Source organism: Lissotriton helveticus, chromosome 6 (assembly GCF_964261635.1).
Source record: "Lissotriton helveticus chromosome 6, aLisHel1.1, whole genome shotgun sequence".
Taxonomy (NCBI): domain Eukaryota; kingdom Metazoa; phylum Chordata; class Amphibia; order Caudata; family Salamandridae; genus Lissotriton; species Lissotriton helveticus.
In genome coordinates, this window is record NC_136067.1 from 1,735,607,274 (window position 1) to 1,735,626,280 (window position 19,007).

Here is a 19,007-nt window from a genome sequence, read left to right on the forward strand (position 1 = left end):
TCCTCTTCTTTCCGATTTGTGCGAGGAAGTCTGAAAAGATTGATAGGGACGTGTATCAATATCTTGATATCTATCAGGTTTTTTTATATTATCCCTATTTCTAAGGTTGTATTTTTTCACAGAGGGCTCCCTTTGGGGAGACTTGCATCCTTGATCAGGAGATCTTTCTCTCCGCCGAGGAGACCTTCCTCTGGACTGGAATCTTTTTTCTTTAGGATTGGATTGTTTATTTCCATCCCAGCTATTTTTTTGAGTGTTTAAATTATTTTTTATAAATACCTTTTCAGGACTTTCAACTAGTTGAGGTTTCACTGGTATTCCACCCAAACTATCTCTTCCTAGTTCTTCCTAGGATTTTTCTATGATTCTGGCAATTTCAGATGGTTGGTCTGCTGTATTTGTCTCTTTTAACCTCTGGCAAATCGCCACATTTGCTGCTTCTCCCTTTATGTTGGCTAATAATATTGCAGAGACCTGCTTGAAATCTTTCAGTAGTTTCATACCGAGAGTTAAAGCGGGTTCTGGACCATATTCATCTTGAATCTGTTTTAGCACATCAGGTATTACTGACATGGATGGTACACCATGTGTTTTTGTGTGAATGGAGGCAAAGACTGTTCCCCAAGTGTCACAGTCCTCCACATGTGGTGCGATTCCCATTGGGAGACAGATAGTCAGAATCCTATGTTTCTCAACAGGGGTGGTATCTGGAAACACCGCCTCTATTTGAGTGATTTTTTGTGCTAGCCAGAAAGGAATTTGTTCCCGTTTTGCGGGTACTTTACCTAGACAGGACTGTATGTTCTGAGGTGTAATTTTATTTGTGTTCCCCTGATGATTGGTCAGCTGTGGAATTTTAATTGCTGGTTGGATTGTTGAAGTCCGCATTACATATTGGACTAATTGTCTATGTATTTTTATTAATTGTTTTAGCTGTGCTAAAAGCTCTGGTGCAGGCATTTCTTCAATGTCTGGATGTGGTGTATATCTGGCTAGGACCGGCCACGTTGCTCCTGGTCTACCTAGTGGACCGAGCCTGGTGATGTGATTATTATGTTTTAGGGCGCCATGAAACAAGAGCAGGTGCTCTTGGAATTTGAGTGGTATTTCCACTTCCTCAAAAGGAGTGTACTCACTAGGAGGTTCCTCTATTTTGTAATAGTGGAAGTCCTTTGTTACAGCGTTTGCTGATGGAAAGTTTATCCATGAATAGAATACCTCTGTCTGCCGATATTCGTGTGCCTCAATTACGAATATGACTGTACCACCTCTTGGTGTCAGTCCATTTTCTATAAGTTTTAGGGTTATAGATTTCCTTATGTTGACCGGGATGAGTATTGCATCTGGGTCATTTTCCAGCAGAGTATTGTCTGCTACTAGGAGTTCAGCTGCTAGTCTAACTGTCTCCCTTTCTTCTTCACTTTCTGTCATTTTACTGACAGGAAGGTTATTCTGTTTATTTGCAGATCAGGTTTCTATGGAAACAAAGATTAGATGCACAATATTTTGGAACAGTGTATCCTTCAACGTTGAATTAACCAAGAACCATACATAGGAGTCTCCTCCTGCGAGGTTTGGCGGATATGACCTTTCACCCACTCCAGACATCTTTGGAGTATTATGGGAAAAAAGGGGTTCTGTGTGAAAAAGCATGACTGAGTTACTCTAATGTCTTGCGTTAGTTTTATCGCCTATCCAAACGGTTGGGCGCCATGTAGTGTAGTTCCTATTATCCCAATAGGCTCTGCGCATTGGAATAATATCTTCAATAGTATAGACCTAGGGCAGAGGTTAACTAGGTCTTCTACCGACGATATTAGACTTAAAGTTTTGTGTTTGCCAGCTAGCTCAGAGTTCACTAGAAACTTTCTCGAATAGGCAAGGAGGATTTTAACCTCCCTGGATAGACAAGAAGGGATTTAGTTTCTGACAACCATAGAACATGACAACTAATCAAGAGTGTATCTCTAGAGTCGTGTGAAAACAATAGACAACTTATTTTACTCAGTCAGTTCAGTGCATTCTTAGTTTCACCAGATTGTAGAGAAAAGGAAGAGACGGGCGTGTTCAATAAAAGATGTTATTTATTGATCAGTCTCCTTTCTCATACAAGAGAAATGAATCGCTATTATTGTAATACTTATAGTTAAGTAAAGTGCATACAGTAAAGACAGAATTATAAAATAATACTGTAAAAGCATTGATATGGTTTCTAAGCCATATGATACTTTAAAATGGATAAAATAGATACATACATATATACATTTGACTAATCATACTCAACTGGTGCTTCTAACCACGCCTACCCCAGTGTACCTGACCTAAGCCTAATACGTGGGCGGGAGTAGATAAGTAGCAGTTTAAGTTAAGTTTGTTTGCCAAGGGACTGATTCGAGAATTCTCTGCAAGGGGTTATTCAGTTCTGTACCTGAGATCTAGAATGATGGAGGGCTGGTATCTCTTATCCCAGGTCTTGATATTCCAGCTGCCTGCGAAGGCTGCTTGGAAGCGCCGGAGCTGGATTTCTCAGCAGGAGAAAGGCAGCGTCTCATTCTCAGCGCGTCAGGAAGGCAGGGCAGCGCCTGTGGGCTTCGCTCTCTGCTGGGCTCCTCGGCACGTCTCGCTGCTCCGATCTCGTCACCACCGCATGTGTTTGCTTAAGGCAATGTCGGTAATATTTATACCTGAAAGGTGCCGAGATTGACGTAAGGATGGACATATATACGTCAATAAGGATGTCATATGAACGGGCTCGTTCGCACATTCTTTTGCTGAAGTTCCCTGTGAAATCAAAACAATGGCTATGGGAATTTCCCAGGTCGCTGTAGGTTTGATTTGTTTTGAGAACTCCGTATGCCTTATCAGGGGCTGGAGGAATATCGCTTGTCTAATTAGATGGCATGCGTTATGACCTAATCAGATAACGCGCTTCTGTGCCGTGGTGTGGCTTAATCAGATACCGGTTTTTGCACCGTTAGATGACTGCTAGTTCATTATTAACCAGACCAGGGTCAGGAATAGGGGAATCGATACAGTACCTATAGGAATACATCACATTGCAATTTTTTATATTTGTTGAAATTGCTCAGGGCCTTTTGTTCCTTGAAATAACGTATACCCATGGTCCTCTGCTACTTTTTGGGTCCCCCTTGTTTTCTATTAAAAAAAAAAGTATGACTAGTCAGGGCCATGGCACGCTTAGCCCTGTCTCAAGAGATAAAAAAAATCAAGCAGTGCACAGGCACATGATATTGCAATGAGACCCTGCTAGCAGTCTCCTGGGAGCTGATGAACTTTGCATCATATAAAACATTAACATAAAAAAGTGAATATTTTTTTCTTTACAAAGAACCCCATTTGTCTACTGGTCCTGGCAGTTACAAGGGGACTTCTTTCTATATGGCTGATGAAATTGTGCTTATTCAGATGCTGTCACCCACATAGAAAGTAACAGAAAATATCCAATGGATCATGTAGCCTACCCCATTACCTCATGCAAAATGATGAGCTGGGTGGAAACAAAATGTGAATGACAGATGTGCAGACACACATGGATGTAGAGTACTGGTTGAAACACCATAAAAGTAGGAATATTGTACATTTGTACATATAATTTTAGTTAAATTAAAATGTGCAGTCTCTAATTAGGAGCATGGGTACCCACAGGGGAGAAAATATTCACACTGGGTGATTTACTTCAGCTGGCTGGGTGGCAAGCTGCAGAGGACCATCTCAGGCAGGGCTCTGCAAGGTACAGAGAGACTGCTCCATTTTCCAAGGGTCTTTGGTGCCAGACTGAAGACCAGAAATATAGAGACACCTCTAGTGATCACCTCATTTATTGGGAGGATGGTATCCTGTACAGTGAGGCTAAGAACCCTAAGCATGGGTCTACAGGACTGTTGGTGTTCCCAAGAAATGCTAGGCCTTCATATTATAACTGGCTCAAGAACATCCCCTTGGCAGGAAATTTGGGTCAGGTCAAAGTTTTTGACCACCTAATCACTCATTCATACTGTCCCCAAATGCGAACAAAGGTAGACATATGGTCCTAGTTCTGCCTGACTTTTCAGCCCAGTGATGGGTCAGGAGAGAATCCTAGAGCCAGTAGCATAGCAATGATGCCATTGGCACTGATACAAGCAAGGAAAATGGTCACTTTAACTGCTGTTAGCGAATTTTAATCAGAGAAATTATCAGGGTTCAGTGGCCCCATCCGGACACGTGGTGTTGGAGCCAAGTGCCTTCTGAAAGCTACGCTTAGCATAGAGCTCAACTCCAGAATTTCATTTAACAAGGGACGTTCTATGAACAGGTAGGGGAATATAATGTCTGGCTTCTGGTCCGTAAGATAGCCCTGGGGAACAATTTATCCTGTTGTTAGAGTACTCACCCCTCAGAACTGTGACTGCACCCATGGTGGCCAATGCAATGATCCGAATCTTTAGCTGAGTAGGGTTCCCCAAGGAGATAGTGTCTAACAGGGGAAATATTTTCAGGTCAGGGTACATAAAGTCGATGTAGGACAAGCTTGGGGTTACCTACAAATTTTCCACACTCTATCATCGCCAGCCTAATTCAATGGATTTGTTGAACGGTTTGCAAGACCCTCAAAGGCAGGATTAGGGCGTCTAAGGAGCCCCTAAGATGTAAGTGGGATATTTTTCCCCATGCCCAATGTTCAAGGTTTCACAGACTGGAACTGATTTTAGCTGATTTGAACTTCTGTTTTGCCACTCTGTGAGAAGAACTCTCAGGGCTTTATTCCGAGTCTGGTGGTCCATGGACCACCAGACTCATCGGGGCACAGTGGTGGTGGTCTGCCAACCACCCCATTATGACCAGGGCAGTCGGGCCACCCTGGGACCACCGTAACTGGGAGGGATCAGAGATCCCTGGCCGTGGTATTGTGCCACATTATGCTTGGCAGGACGCTGCGGCCCTGCCAAGCATATTACGAGTTTCTTCACTGCTACACTTTTCATGGGGGTGCGGCCTCATAGAAAATGCATCAGTGAGGAAAGTAAGGGTACCCTACAGGGCCCCCTTATGCCTCAAGTCATGTGGATACACGTGTCCCCCTTTGTGCATGCACACCAGTATCTGCACGGCATGGACTGCAGCAGTCCATCCCATGCAGGTACTACCTTTAACATTCCCATTGCGATGCATTTTTAGTAGGCACCTCCCTAGGAACACCAAATAACCACCCGCCAGACAGGAGAAAACATCTTGCGGTGCAGGAGCAGGATGGTCCAGCTCCCATGCCACCAAACTCATAATACAGCCCTGAGTCTTATGAAAGATGAGTGGTAGAAAACACTGAAGAAGCCCTCACAGGGTGTTGACCATATGTTAGCTACCAGATCCAAAAAAGAGGGAATATATGAAAAGAGCTAATCTGAACTTAAAGTGAACTGGAAGGTGAGCAAGCAATGGTAATGCCAGACGGCAACTCAGATAGAGTATTAGTGTGGCCAGAAAGTGTGGGTCATGGACCCTGTGGAGCCCTGAGACCTCCAGGACTGGTGGAGAGAGCCCTAAATGGTGAAAGAAAAAACAGTGGGCTTACCTTTCTGGTGAGCCTACATACCTTATTCACATATTTCCTCACTTCAAGAGGTCAAAGATAACCATGCTTGTGGTGAATGATGGATGAGAGGAGGAGAAATGTGAGCCTCTTCCATATCTTCTGTCATACAAGGAGCAAGAATATCAGTGGATGAAGAGGTACTCTCTCCCACTCTGATAGAAAAGCAACAGTTGTACTGCAACCAGTTGCTGGAGCAATTCGCCTCACTATTCTCACCAACCTTGGGGCTCACCAACTGGTGAAGCTATGATTTTGACCCACTGAATTATTATGTCTATCAAAAGCAACATTTACAAGCTGTCAGTCAGATAAGGTAAAGGACAGCATGAAAGATGACATTTCCAAGATGTTAGACCTAAGTGTGATTTTGTCTTCTAATAGTCACTGGTCCATCCCAGTGGTTTTGGAAGTAAATGCTATGCTAACAGGTGGCACTCTCAAACTGGGGTTGTGCACTGATAAGAGTGGACTCAATTCAGTCAACAGGACTCATGCCACCTCAAACCTCAAGCTGATATGCTCCGTTAGACATGTCACCCTTATTGTGGTTTTCCCACAAACGTTTTGCCTTTTTGTTTGTGCTCTCTCCTTTAATCATGGTGAAACTGACTTACATTCAATTGGCACATTCAATTTACGGATAAGTCTCAAGTAAAATGGTACTACATGTACCCATGGCCAGTAAAATAAATGCTACTATTGGGACCGCTGCACTCATTGTTCCACCTAATTATGAAGTTCTTTAAACTAACCCTGGGCGGTAAAATCTGTTCTGCTTGGGGAGTTTGCAGATTTTTATCAACTCTGCGTTCTGCGTAGAACGCGGAGTTACCAAAAACTCCCCGCTCCGCAACGGAGCAGAGGTTTTTTTTGTTTGCGTGTTCAAAATATGTTTTCGCGCATGCGGGAGCGACTTACAATGAGATATCCTATCCGTTCGCATGCACCACGAGATTTTGTTAGCCAGCTGCACGGTCCCACGAGAGTCTACGATCGTGAACACTTCCTTCGGATGTGCCATCGGACTTCCGGCAGAAGTTTCGTGAAGATCACGATGCCTAACATGCAGAATTTGCAAGCTGGAGAAGAATATCTCTCAAGCAGCATAAAACCTTCTCGAAAATGATGATTTTGATGAAAAAAACTCCTCAGATTGACATTTGGCTGTACTTTTTTGTACAAGGAGTTCTTTTAATTTTTACTTATTTTTTGAAGAGGAAGGAAGTGCCCCAGTGTCTCCAACTTGCTGTTCCTGTCCAGCAGGCTCCTCCCGGTGCTTTGTGCATCTCCTGTTCACTTTTGATTTGGATTTGGAGCAGAAAGGGTACCTTTTTTGTCTGCTGCATCATACATCAGTTGATTTGGAGGACATTTGGATTTCACAAGTAAGTTGAAAAATGTCTGTTGTTTTTGTTTGATTGGGGCATTGTACCTACATTTTTATGTACTTTTTCATTCTTTTTTTCCAATGTATTGTGGTGGGTGGCCTGTAGTGTCAGTAGGGGCCTAGTTGTTTCCTTGTATGTAATTGTTCTTCTAGTTTTCTTTTAGAAAGAAAACATGTTGCAATGTTCACTACATTTTCTTCAACGTTTGCAATTAATTTGCAACATTTAGTTAATTCACTAGCCCAGTAGTCTGCCAATAGGCATTTTTCAGCCAGTAGGCCCAAAGCTACTCATGTGTGCATGAAACAACTGTTTCTGTGGTGTCTGTTGGATTTAAACCTCATTTAGGGCATGGATGGCATTGGAATGTGTTTTTTTGGGGGTATGTTTACTTTTTGCTTGAGTGTTAAATAAATGCCTTTGTTGGATGTGTGTGGCTGGTGTAGTTGTTGTGTAACTTGCAAACCTTTTTTAGCCTGGTGGATTTTCATTTTTGCATTGTTACATTAAAGCTGTGTTGTTTAGCATACCTCCTTTGTCTGGCCATACAGGCCTGCTTGAGTTTATTGTTTTACAGGCCTCCTGCTTGTTGTTGTGTGAGTGACCATGTGGCTGGTGGCCATTTTGTAAAACGTTTGTGGTGGTAGTTAATGTGCTGCTTTTGCCATTAGCTTGTATGTCTTTCCTTTGTTCATCTTCTCCTTCTGCTTCCATCCCCATTGCCTGCTGCAGCTTCCTGAATGATGGTGCATCCCACTTGATGCACAATCACATGCACAAATCACAATGTCAAACATGTTCCATTACAGTTGTATTTTTTTTTGTTCTTCTTCTTTCTTAACTTTCCTGAGTGTACACAGTGCACCTTGATGAAATCCATTGTTCTCAAAGTCTCACAAACTGCTACACTTCTGTTATGTTTTTTTTAAATAACTAAACTGAGTTAATACAATTTATCAATATTGAACTACAATAAAAAGTGTGAACCACACACTAAGTTAAATATTATATCCGTTTGTTTGTACAGTAGTAAATTGAGCAACAACAATAAATGCCACATTTCACTGTTCTTCTTGCTTCTTTGCATTTAGGTGCACAAAAGAGGAGGAGGCGTCATCACCCATTGTACTGCCAGACAGAAGTCCTGCTGCGCACAACACTACATTGTGTGTGACCACAATATCTCTTCAACTTGTGCCACTGCATGCTGCTGACATCTGAAGAAGATGGCCTCAAAGAAATGTACCAGGTCCTCCAGTACCGAGAAAAATGCCAGTGAGAAGAAGAAGGAAGTGCCACTTACCATTTCTGGTGTGCCAACCAAGATCTTTTTTGGGAAACCAAAAATTGCGCCTGCAGTAGCAGTGTCTGGGGATCAAGCTGGGAGCAGCACCCCGCATCAGTGGGCCCACCTCACCAACCCAAGCCCAAGCCCATCTCTGTCACAGAGACAGCCAGCCTCATCACGAAAACACCAATGAGCACCGATGTTGAAATTGACTTATTGTTATCGCAAAGTAGTACCCAATCAATGCAGGAAACTCAGATAAGTGGACAACAGCCACAACCACCACCCACAATAATAGTTGTTTCTCCTAAAGTAGAGGCAGTTCAGGAAATTGAGCTTACTGCAGAAGAAGACGAGCAAGCTACTCTTTCAGAAGATCCATTGTCTGCCAGATCCCCAGCAAGAAAAATGGGGGTTAGTCCATCGAGTCCTTTTGCAAGCCACCCTTCTGATTATCTAGATGCCACTTGGAAGCCACCACCTCAGTCTGAGAATGAGAGATGCCACGAGACAAGGCTAGGGAAAAGGAAGGTTCCAGAAAGCCTTGGAGTTATGAAAGTAGATGTAGAAGAGGAGGATGCTGACGAGCCAGTCATCACGAACATCCCTACTGCCCCAGTGGAGATGGAGGCCGACATTACCCCATCCCAAATTGCTGTGAGGAAAGTGACATGGATACCACTAACACAGGTAACACCAACACCACCACCAGCTTCCATATTTGCATTTTCAAAGGCCGGACAGCAACCTACATCCAGCACAACCACCTCAGCAGAAGTAGATAGTAGTGGTAGTGGTGCACAGCCACAGAGTCAAATTCCAAGTCCACCCTCCAGTTCATCCGGCATTGCAAGTGGCACCTCCAGCAGCGCCAGAAAGTTCACCTCCCCAGTTTGGGACTTCTTTTCGGTTAGCAGTAAGGAGGAAAATGTTGCTATATGCTCAATTTGTGGACAAGGTGTTAGTTGTGGTAGGCTGAGTACAAACTATTGTGATGTATTCCTATAGGTTCTGAATCGATCCCCCTATTCCTGACCCTATTCTGGTTAAACAAACCAACAAGTTAACTAGCAGTCAGCCCATGAGGCAGAAAACCCCCATGATGCAGATACCGTTATCTGACGCAGTCACACTACGGCACAGGAACGTGTTATCTGATTAGGTCATAACGCTTGCGATCTAATTAGACAAGCGATATTCCTCCAGCCCCTGATAAGGCATTCGGAGTTCTCATAACAAATCAAACCTATGACAACCTGGGCAAAACCCTGCGGCCATTGTTTTGATTTCACCGAGAACTTCAGTAAAAGAATGTGCTAACGAGCAAGTCGTATGACATCCTTATTGACGTATCTATGTCCATCCTTACGTCAATCTCGGCACCTTAAAGGTATAAATATTACCGATATTGCCCTATGCAAACACACGCGTGGTGACGAGACGGAGCAGCCATACTTGCCGAAGCGAAGAGCAGAGCAGACCCCGCTGGCACAGCCCCGCCTTCCTGACGCGCTGAGAACGAGACGCGCTGATTTCTCCTGCCGAGAGATCCAACACCGGCGCTTCCGGGTAGCCCTCGCAGGCAGCCTGGAATATCGAGACCAGAGAGAGAGATACCATCCCTCATTCAACCTAGATTCCAGGTAGAGAACTGAATAACCCCTCACAGAGAATTCTTTAGTTATTCACTTGGCAAAAACAAACTTAACTTAAACTGTAACTTTCTATTCCCGCCCACGTATTAGACTTAGGTCAGGTACACGGGGTAGGCGTATTTAGAAACACCAGTTGAGTACGTTTAGTCAAATGTATATGTGTATATAACATATTTTATTCATTTTAAACATCTTATGGCTTAGAAACCATATCAATGTTTTTACAGTATTATTTTATACTATTGCTTTTAATGTATGCACTTTACTTAACTATAAGTATTGCAATAATATTGATCCATTTCTCTTGTATGAGAAAAGAGACTGATCAATAAATAACACCTTTTTAGTGAACACGCCCGTCTCTTCCTTTTCTCTACAATCTGATGAGACTAAGAATGCACGTACTGACTGAGTAAAATAAATTGCCTTTTGTTCACACGACTCTCGAGATATACTCTTGATTAGGGGAGAGCAAAGTTGTCATGTTCTATGGTTGTCAGAAACTAAATCCCTTCTTGTCTAATCAGGGAAGTTAAGTCCTCCTTGAACATTCGAGAAAGTTTCTAGTGAACTCTGAGCTACGCTGGCAAACCCAAACCTTTAAGTCTAGTATCGACAGTAGTAGACCTAGTTAACGTCTGGTCTAGGCCTTTACTGCTGTAGGTATTATTCAAATGCGCAGAGCCTATTGGGATGATAGGAACTACACTACATGGCGCCCAACGCGTTTGGAAAGGGCGATAAAACTAACGTAAGACATTTAGAGTAACTCAGTCGTGCTTTCTCATTCAGACCCCTTTTCCCAAATACTCCAAAGACGTCTGGAGTGGGTGAAAGGTTATATCCGCCAGACCTCGCAGGAGGGAACTCCTATGTATGGTTCTTGGTACAAGTCAACGTTGAAGGATGCACGGTTCCAAAATATTGTGCATCTAATTTTTGTTTCCATAAGAAACCTGATCTGCAAACAAACAAAATAACCTTTTGGACAGTAAAATGTCAGACAATGAGGATGAAAGAGAGGCAGTTAGATTAGCAACTGAACTCGCAGCAGCTGATGCTACCATGCAAGACGCAGACCCGGATATAATACTCATCCCGGTCATCAAAAGGAAATCTATAACCATAAAACTTATAGAAAATGGACTGACACCTAGAGGTGGTACAGTCATATTCGTAATTGAGGCACACGAATATCGGCAGACAGAGGTATACTATTCATGGATAAATTTTCCAGCATCAAATCCTGTAACAAAGTACTTCCACTATTACAAAATAGAGGAACCTCCTGAAACGTACACTCCTTTCGAGGAGGTGGAAGTACCACTCAAATTTCAAGAGCATTTGCTCTTATTTGATGGCGCCCTAAAACATAATAATCACATCACCAGGCTCGGTCCTTTAGGTAGACCAGGAGCAACGTGGCCGGTCCTAGCCGGATACACACCACATCCAGACATCAATGGGATGTCTGCAGCAGAGCTGTTAACACAGCTAAAACAACTAATAAAAATACACAGACAATTAGTCCAATATGTGATGCGGACTTCAACAATTCAGCCAGCGATTAAACTCCCACAGCTGACCCCTCACCAGGGGAACACAAATAAAATTACACCACAGAACATCCAGTCCTGCCTAGGTAAAGTACCGGCTAAACGGGAACAAATACCATTCTGGCTAGCGCAGAAAATCACCCAAATAGAGGCGGTGTTTCCAGACACCACCCCGCTAGAAAAACACAGGATTCTGACTATCTGTCTTCCAATGGGAATCGCACCACACATTGAGGACTGTGACACTTGGGGTACAGTCTTTGCTTCCATCTACACAAAAACGCACGGTGTTCCATCCATTTCAGTAATACCAGATGTGCTAAAACAAATTCAAGATGAATATGGTCCTGAACCCGCTTTAACTCTTGGTATGAAATTACTAAAAGACTTCAAGCAGGTCTCGGCTATACTATTAGCCAACATAAAAGGAGAAGCAGCAAACCTGGCGATCCGCCAGAGGTTAAAAGAGACAGATATAGCAGACCAACCAGCTGAAATTGCCAGAATCATAGAAAAATCCTATGAGGAACTAGGTAGAGATAGTTTAGGTGGAATACCAGTAAAACCGCAACTAATTGAAAGTCCTGAAAAAATATTTTTTAATAATAATTCTACATCACCAAAAAAGAACTGGGATGGAAACAAACAATCCAATCCTAAAGAAAAGAAATTCCAGTCCCGAGGAAGGTCTCCTAGGCGAAGAGAAAAATCTCCGAACCAAAGACACAGGTCACCTCAGAGTGACCCCTCTGGGAAAAGATATAACCTTAGAAATAGGGATAATATTAAAAAGCCTGATAGATATCAAGACATTGATACACGTCCCTCTCAATCTTTTCAGACTTCCTTGCAGAAATCGGAAAGAAGAGGACGATCAGAACAAAGAGAAGAGCACACCAAGTCCAAAGACAAGGAACCTGCTCAGCTAAAAAAGAAATTACAATTTCCAAAAAAGAAGGTAGCCAGTATCAAGGTAGTTAACAATGCCGAGAATACTGAGGACACAACTGAAAAACGGAGAATGGGCTCAGACAATGCTAGACAGCGCAGCAGAAGTGAGCATAGCTCGCAAAGTCCTTATGAATCATCTGGAGACAGTGGACACGAATGAATATCTTCAAGTGGAAACTGCGGACACCAGAATTCGCAAACCTCACAAAATATACGAAATAACATTGCGTATAGAGGGAGATAAGACTAGGAAAATAAGGGGACTATTTTGGGATAATCTGTCCAAGGGCTATGATATCCTTCTAGCTGAAAAAGACTGGCCACCAGAGTTTGTCAGGGAGTGCCCTCATGGCGAAGAAGTAATTATGCCTGCCTTCTCAAATCATATCCCAATTCATAAAAAATACACACTTGCCAGAAAGTGGGCAGTAGCTCTAGCTCCTGCTTTATATAAAAATCACGTGGGATGGGATGAGGACTCTCCTCCTCACAAAATCCAGTTAAAATCACAACCTACTGCACAAAGGCAGTACCCAATTAAGCAAGAAGCTAAAAAACAGGTAAATGAAATACTAGATCAGCTAGAATACCAGGGGGTGATTGAAACTTGCACCTTACAAATGAACAACCCTTTGTTTCCGGTCTCCAAACCAGACAATTCATATCGTCTAGTTTTGGATTACGACACCTTAACACATGTTGCAAAACTTTTGCAGTGCAAAACTCACATAGTGCTGCACTAATGAATAACATAGTGCGCAAAAAATACAAAACAACATTAGACATCTCTAATTGATTCTTTTGTCAAAACATAGCACCAGAGAGCAGATATTTAACTGCATTCTCAATAAATGGCACTCAAAAACAATTCTGTCGGTTAGCCCAGGGGTACAAGAACAGCCCGGGAGTATTCTCAGCGAGAGTAACAGAATTACTACAACTATATGATGATGAAGCATTATCTTATGTCGATGACATTTACTTAACAGATGATGACTTGGAGACTCACTTGAAAAGAGTGAACACCATAATACTTGGGTTCGCTGCAGAGGGTTACAAATTCAACTTTAAAAAATCCAGAATCGCCCATCTGACAGTCCTGTTCTTAGGATATGAATTATCAAGTGAAGGCAAAATCCTGGATGACAATTTCCTAGAGAAATGTGCCGTAATCCAAGCACCTAGAACACTAAAAAACTTACAGTCAATTCTAGGCTTCCTAAATTTCGGAAGAACATACATTGCAGATTACGCAGAAAGGGTCAAACCCCTTTATGACCTGATAAAACCAGATTTTAAAAGATCCAATTGGACTCAAATACACACAGAAATTTTGAGATCCCTACAAACAGACATGCTAATTAAAACAAAATTAGAAACACGTGATAACACACGCAATCTTGTGATTCGAGTCATCCCAGGGAGATGCGGATTCACATACCTGACCTCTAATGAGGGAGAAAAGGTACCAATTGCATTCAAATCACACTTGTACACTAAGGCTGAAATGAAATTCAGCCCAACGGAAAAAATTCTTACCGCAACACAGACAGCTATAGCAAAAGAACGAGCCCTGGCACAAGGTAAACGAATAATAATCGTGACACCAATACCAGCCCTAGAGGCGGTAACAAAGGCAAGCATTCCAAATGCTAAAGCACTCCATCCGAGATGGATACAATGGGCTAATTCTCTTGCTGCAACAGACGTGGCGTACGAATTTGATCCTTACTTAAAAACTCAAGAATTTCTCCAATATGAATTTGAATGTCCTCCGCCGACCGAAATTCTGCCTCTAGACCACTACGGCTGTATAATATATACAGACGGATCAGCACAACCCGCAGTGGGGGGTAAGCAAGCTTACAGTGCTGCGTGCGCGATCGTTAAAGGTCGCTGGCACGAAGGAAAATTTAAACCAGCAATCACTAAAACACAATCTTTAGGAGATTGTACAGCTCAGCGAGCTGAACTACTGGCGTTCAAGATGGCGCTTGAAAATACCGATCGAGAATTCCCCACACTCATAGTGTGCGATTCGTATTATTGCGTTCAGTCTTACAATGAATACTTGCAGATCTGGCTTCAGAATGGTTTCAAGGATGCGAAAGGTGGCACAATCAAGCATAAAATGCTCTGGGAACAAGTAGTTCTTTTACAAAAAGAACTACCAAAGACTCACGTGATACATACGCTGAGTCATCAACGTGATGGCGTTCACGTTGCAGGGAATTCATTGGCTGATGAGGCCGCGAAGGCAGCTGTGCAAACGGCTTCCGTAGCTGCCATCACCCGGTCAAAAACAAAAATAGACAGCGAAATATTACAAGCTGTCAGCGCTTCAGAAAAGGATCCGATAGAAACACTCCCGAAAGGCTTTCCAGTAAAATACTCATACATAACTGATGCAAACAATGTTCCTTTTGCTCGAATCCCTGGAGTGGGGGATAGGGCAAATCCCAAACATGGAACATAGGTTAGGACTAATAATAGCGGCACACGAAGGGCTTGCTTCTATCCATGCTGGCGTCTCAGCCACAGTATCATTATTAAAACAGAGATACTGGTGGCCACAAATGAGAAGACAAACAAGGAACTATGTTCTAGAATGTGAAATATGTCAAAAAATGAAAGTATCAACGGTGAGACGTCCAGCGCAAACGCCCCTTCTAATCTCGGATAAACCATTAGCCTGTGTTTATCTAGATCACTGCGGTCCCTTACAAAGGGACGGTAACTATAAATATATCTTGGTCGCAGTAGATTCATGCACGAGATTCATATGGATGTGGCCCCAGCGAACGGCTGACGCCAGAACTGTTATAAAAGATTTGCGAGTCTTTATCGGCACATACGCAATTGGCATGCTGCATTCGGACCACGGTCCTGCTTTTAGCTCTAGAGCTTATAAGGAGGCCATGGTCAGCATGGGCGTGGCATTGCGGTACTCTTGTCCATTTCACCCTGAGGGGAACGGAATTGTTGAAAGAAAAAACCGTGACATAAAGCAATCTATAACGGCAAAGGTATTAGGTTCGGGAGCTGGGTGGGTCAAACATCTAATAAGTGTCCAACGTAGTCTAAATAACTTGCCAAGAAATTCTCTGAAGGGATTCAGTGCGTACGAATTATTATTTGGAACTAGGATGTTGATCTCTGACATTGATAGTCAGACTTCAGTGGTGAAAGAAAAAAGCTTTGATATCAAAGACCGTTTGGCTATTTTGCATGACTTAAACAAAACAAGAAAAGACCTGAGCAACATAAAATTGAAACAACAGCCAACAACCACTGAAGAACCACCACCTGTCCCAGCAAGACCTGTCTGGATTCCAAAAGTCGGGGATCTAGTCAGGGAAAAGATCGCGGTAAAGAAGGAATTTGGGCCTTCTTACAGAAAAGCAGTTCCTGTCTTGTCTGTCAACGGGACAAGATCAGTTGTACTACCGCCACTTGCTGGAAAAAAGGAGAACCGAGTTGTATCCATCGACCTGGTAAAATCACAACATGTGGCCGATAACAAACAGTAGGCCAAGTGGACTCCCAATAAGTAGCAGAACACCAAGGTTTGCTACCAGTACAGAGGTCCTAACGAAGAGGCTCATCACATTCGAAACGCCTACAGAAGAACAACAAGGACTATGCAACAATGCAATAGAACTCAGACCTCTGAAAACCCAAATAAAAACATTTAGCAGAGACACACCAATCTATAATGAAGTACCAAGTGAAAATGCAAGAAACAGTAATCCTGAAGCAATTGGAACAATTGACAGAACAGCATCTGGCTACTTCATAAACTTCGATGATTCCTCTGAAGGCTTCAGTGAATCAAAGACACAGCCATCATCAAAAACCTTTAAAGATAAAGCTAAAGAACTTTTGAAACAACTGAAAGAAACATATCTGATTTCCCCATGGATTGAATTTTGGGTGGGTTTTGGTGCATTTATCCTCATACTTTGGCTCATCATGATACTAACTTTGGGACGCTTCATTGAGGGAAAATATGCAAAAATGGACACAGCAAGTCAGAAAATCAACTTGATCCTCAAACCACACACATCTTCACACATCGAGAAAAGAGAACTTTCTTCAGTCAACTTCACAGCCAATCCGATAACGGGTGGGGTAGCCTGGGACAACACTGACTATGAAATTTATGGTCCGGTCGAAATCCTGAAATATCCACACCAAATTAAGATCTCCTTGAGTGACTTTGCAAAACCAAGCTCATTTGCTGATGATTGGGACTTCGAAAGCATTAATAATATGATGTCTGACTTAGTAATGTCTGCTAAATTTACCAAACATGATTATTTGCAGGGTTCTACAAATTATGATAGTATGTACTGTTATAACCACTATGGTAACCATTTTTTACATAGATCTGCACAACCTAGAAATGTTTTAAATTATAATCAATGGGAACATTGTGCAACCCCTCCAAAAGGAAGCTCAAGGACCTTCTATGACAAATATTCATACTTTTCAGGTTTTAACACAAGTAATGCTGAAGCATTCTATTTTAAATTGTCAAACAAGACAGGGACAAAGACCATGATAACCAACACAAAATTGATATATTCAGACTCATTTTTTGAACAAATGAATACTTTTGGTTTTGATTATTGGGACAAAAATGTTGAATTGAAAAGTGTTTGGGGTACAAAAGAATGGCAAGTGCAGGGTATAGAATCTTTGTTTAGAGCCTGCATGATCCCAGAACAAATGATATTTTTAAATGACACTGTTCAACAAACCACCTGTCTTGGCCTAGCCAAAATCAAAGACTTAAATAAACCGTCTATTCCAAAGCCAACAATGCTCAGCAATAGCTCTACAGATGAAGAGATAGACGTAAATTATGTATTAAACCAAAACAGAACACATCCTGATTGGAAACAATGGTTGATCTGGCCCACAGATACTAATAACTGTCAAGACAGATTCCTGAACAAAACACAGGGGTTCAAAATGACCAGGCCAGACCCTAGATATCCCCAAAGACATCACCCAGGGATAATAACAACCTACAGTGTGGGCAAATTATGCCTTCAATGGCTACAAACTTCCACACTGGCAGAAATTAAACAACACCTAACTTTACTTACTGATGGTGCTGACTTGTGTGATTTCATTATGGGACCGCGCAAACAGCGTCAAAAACGTTTCATAGCAGCCTCTGTATATGCAGTATACAATGAGGCCTGGAAAGTTACTCAAATTGAAACAGCAGAGAGAATACGGGAAATTGACCGTATTAATTTGGAAAAATCACTTTCTGTAGTGGACAATGGGTTAATGACTCTGTCCTCCAGAATTTTTTCTTTGGACAGCATTGTGTCTTCAGCAATCGACATATTGTCGCAAGACTTACTGTTATTACAACACGGTCAGTCACAATTGCGCTCTATTGTACAGCTTGGCTGGACGTTACAAAATCTACGTTCAGGCTATGTGCCTTGGCGTTTAATCAACACAACGTCACTATTCCAAATCTTTAACCTTACTGATAGACAAATCAGTATGGCGCAAAAGGGTGCTGATTATACAATCTTGAGCATTGAAAAACTCGAAAGATTACCAGTGACAATGTCAGAACGACCTGTCAGTGAATGGATAATACATGGGATAATAAATATTCCAATCTCAACCTTCAGGTTTCAATACTGCCAAAAATATATACAGGCTGGCATGTACGAGAAATTGGGAAAGGGGTACCTTAAAACAACATGGAACCTGCCCTATTCACATGCATGTGTCAGTAATAAAGGACAGAAAGTGTTTCTTAGTGGCAACAATTGTGCGATGTCACTAAGTGGCACACTTCTGTGTAAAGGAATTAGTTTGCATGGAGCCTGTGAAGGGAATTCATACAACCTTTCATGTCACCAGCAAGGCGCACCTGCAACAGAAATAGTACCATTCTTTCAAAGACTCTATAATGGGAGTTACATTCTAATTGTAGATCGCAGATGTTGTAGTCTTATGCCCGGGACTCCTTATCTAGTAACTACGACTGCGAAGGTCAAGTGCTGTGGACGCTCATTGTTCCCCAGCTCCTTTCCAGACAGGGAGGCAAGGGCATGGCCCAATTTGAAAATTACTTCTATTCGAATAGATACTTTAAGCAGAATGAAAACAGTGCTTCTTCAGAAGCCTACAAGGCTCACGTCATCAAAAGAAACGTATGATCTACAAGTCGCAAGGACGACTGCAGAGATACATTCATTGTTATCAACTAATTCCCCCATACATTTCGCGGAAATTCTGAACGAAATCTTAAATATTTCTGATACCAATGGGGTCTCAAAGGTATTTAAGACAGTATTTTCGATGGCATTAACACCATTCAAAGCCATACTGGGTATTTTTCCAGATTTCGTCCATTCGATTTTTGGCGGACTTCACCTGATCTTGGGACTAATTGCAGGAATCCTATTCTTAGTCCTTATTTTTCGTTATGGCAACCCATGTCACAGACAAAACTCTTGCGACAAGGGAAGAAACAATCCTAGCCATTGGATACCGGGACCGGATATCAAAAATCCTGGGACTCTCCCGGCTTAGAGA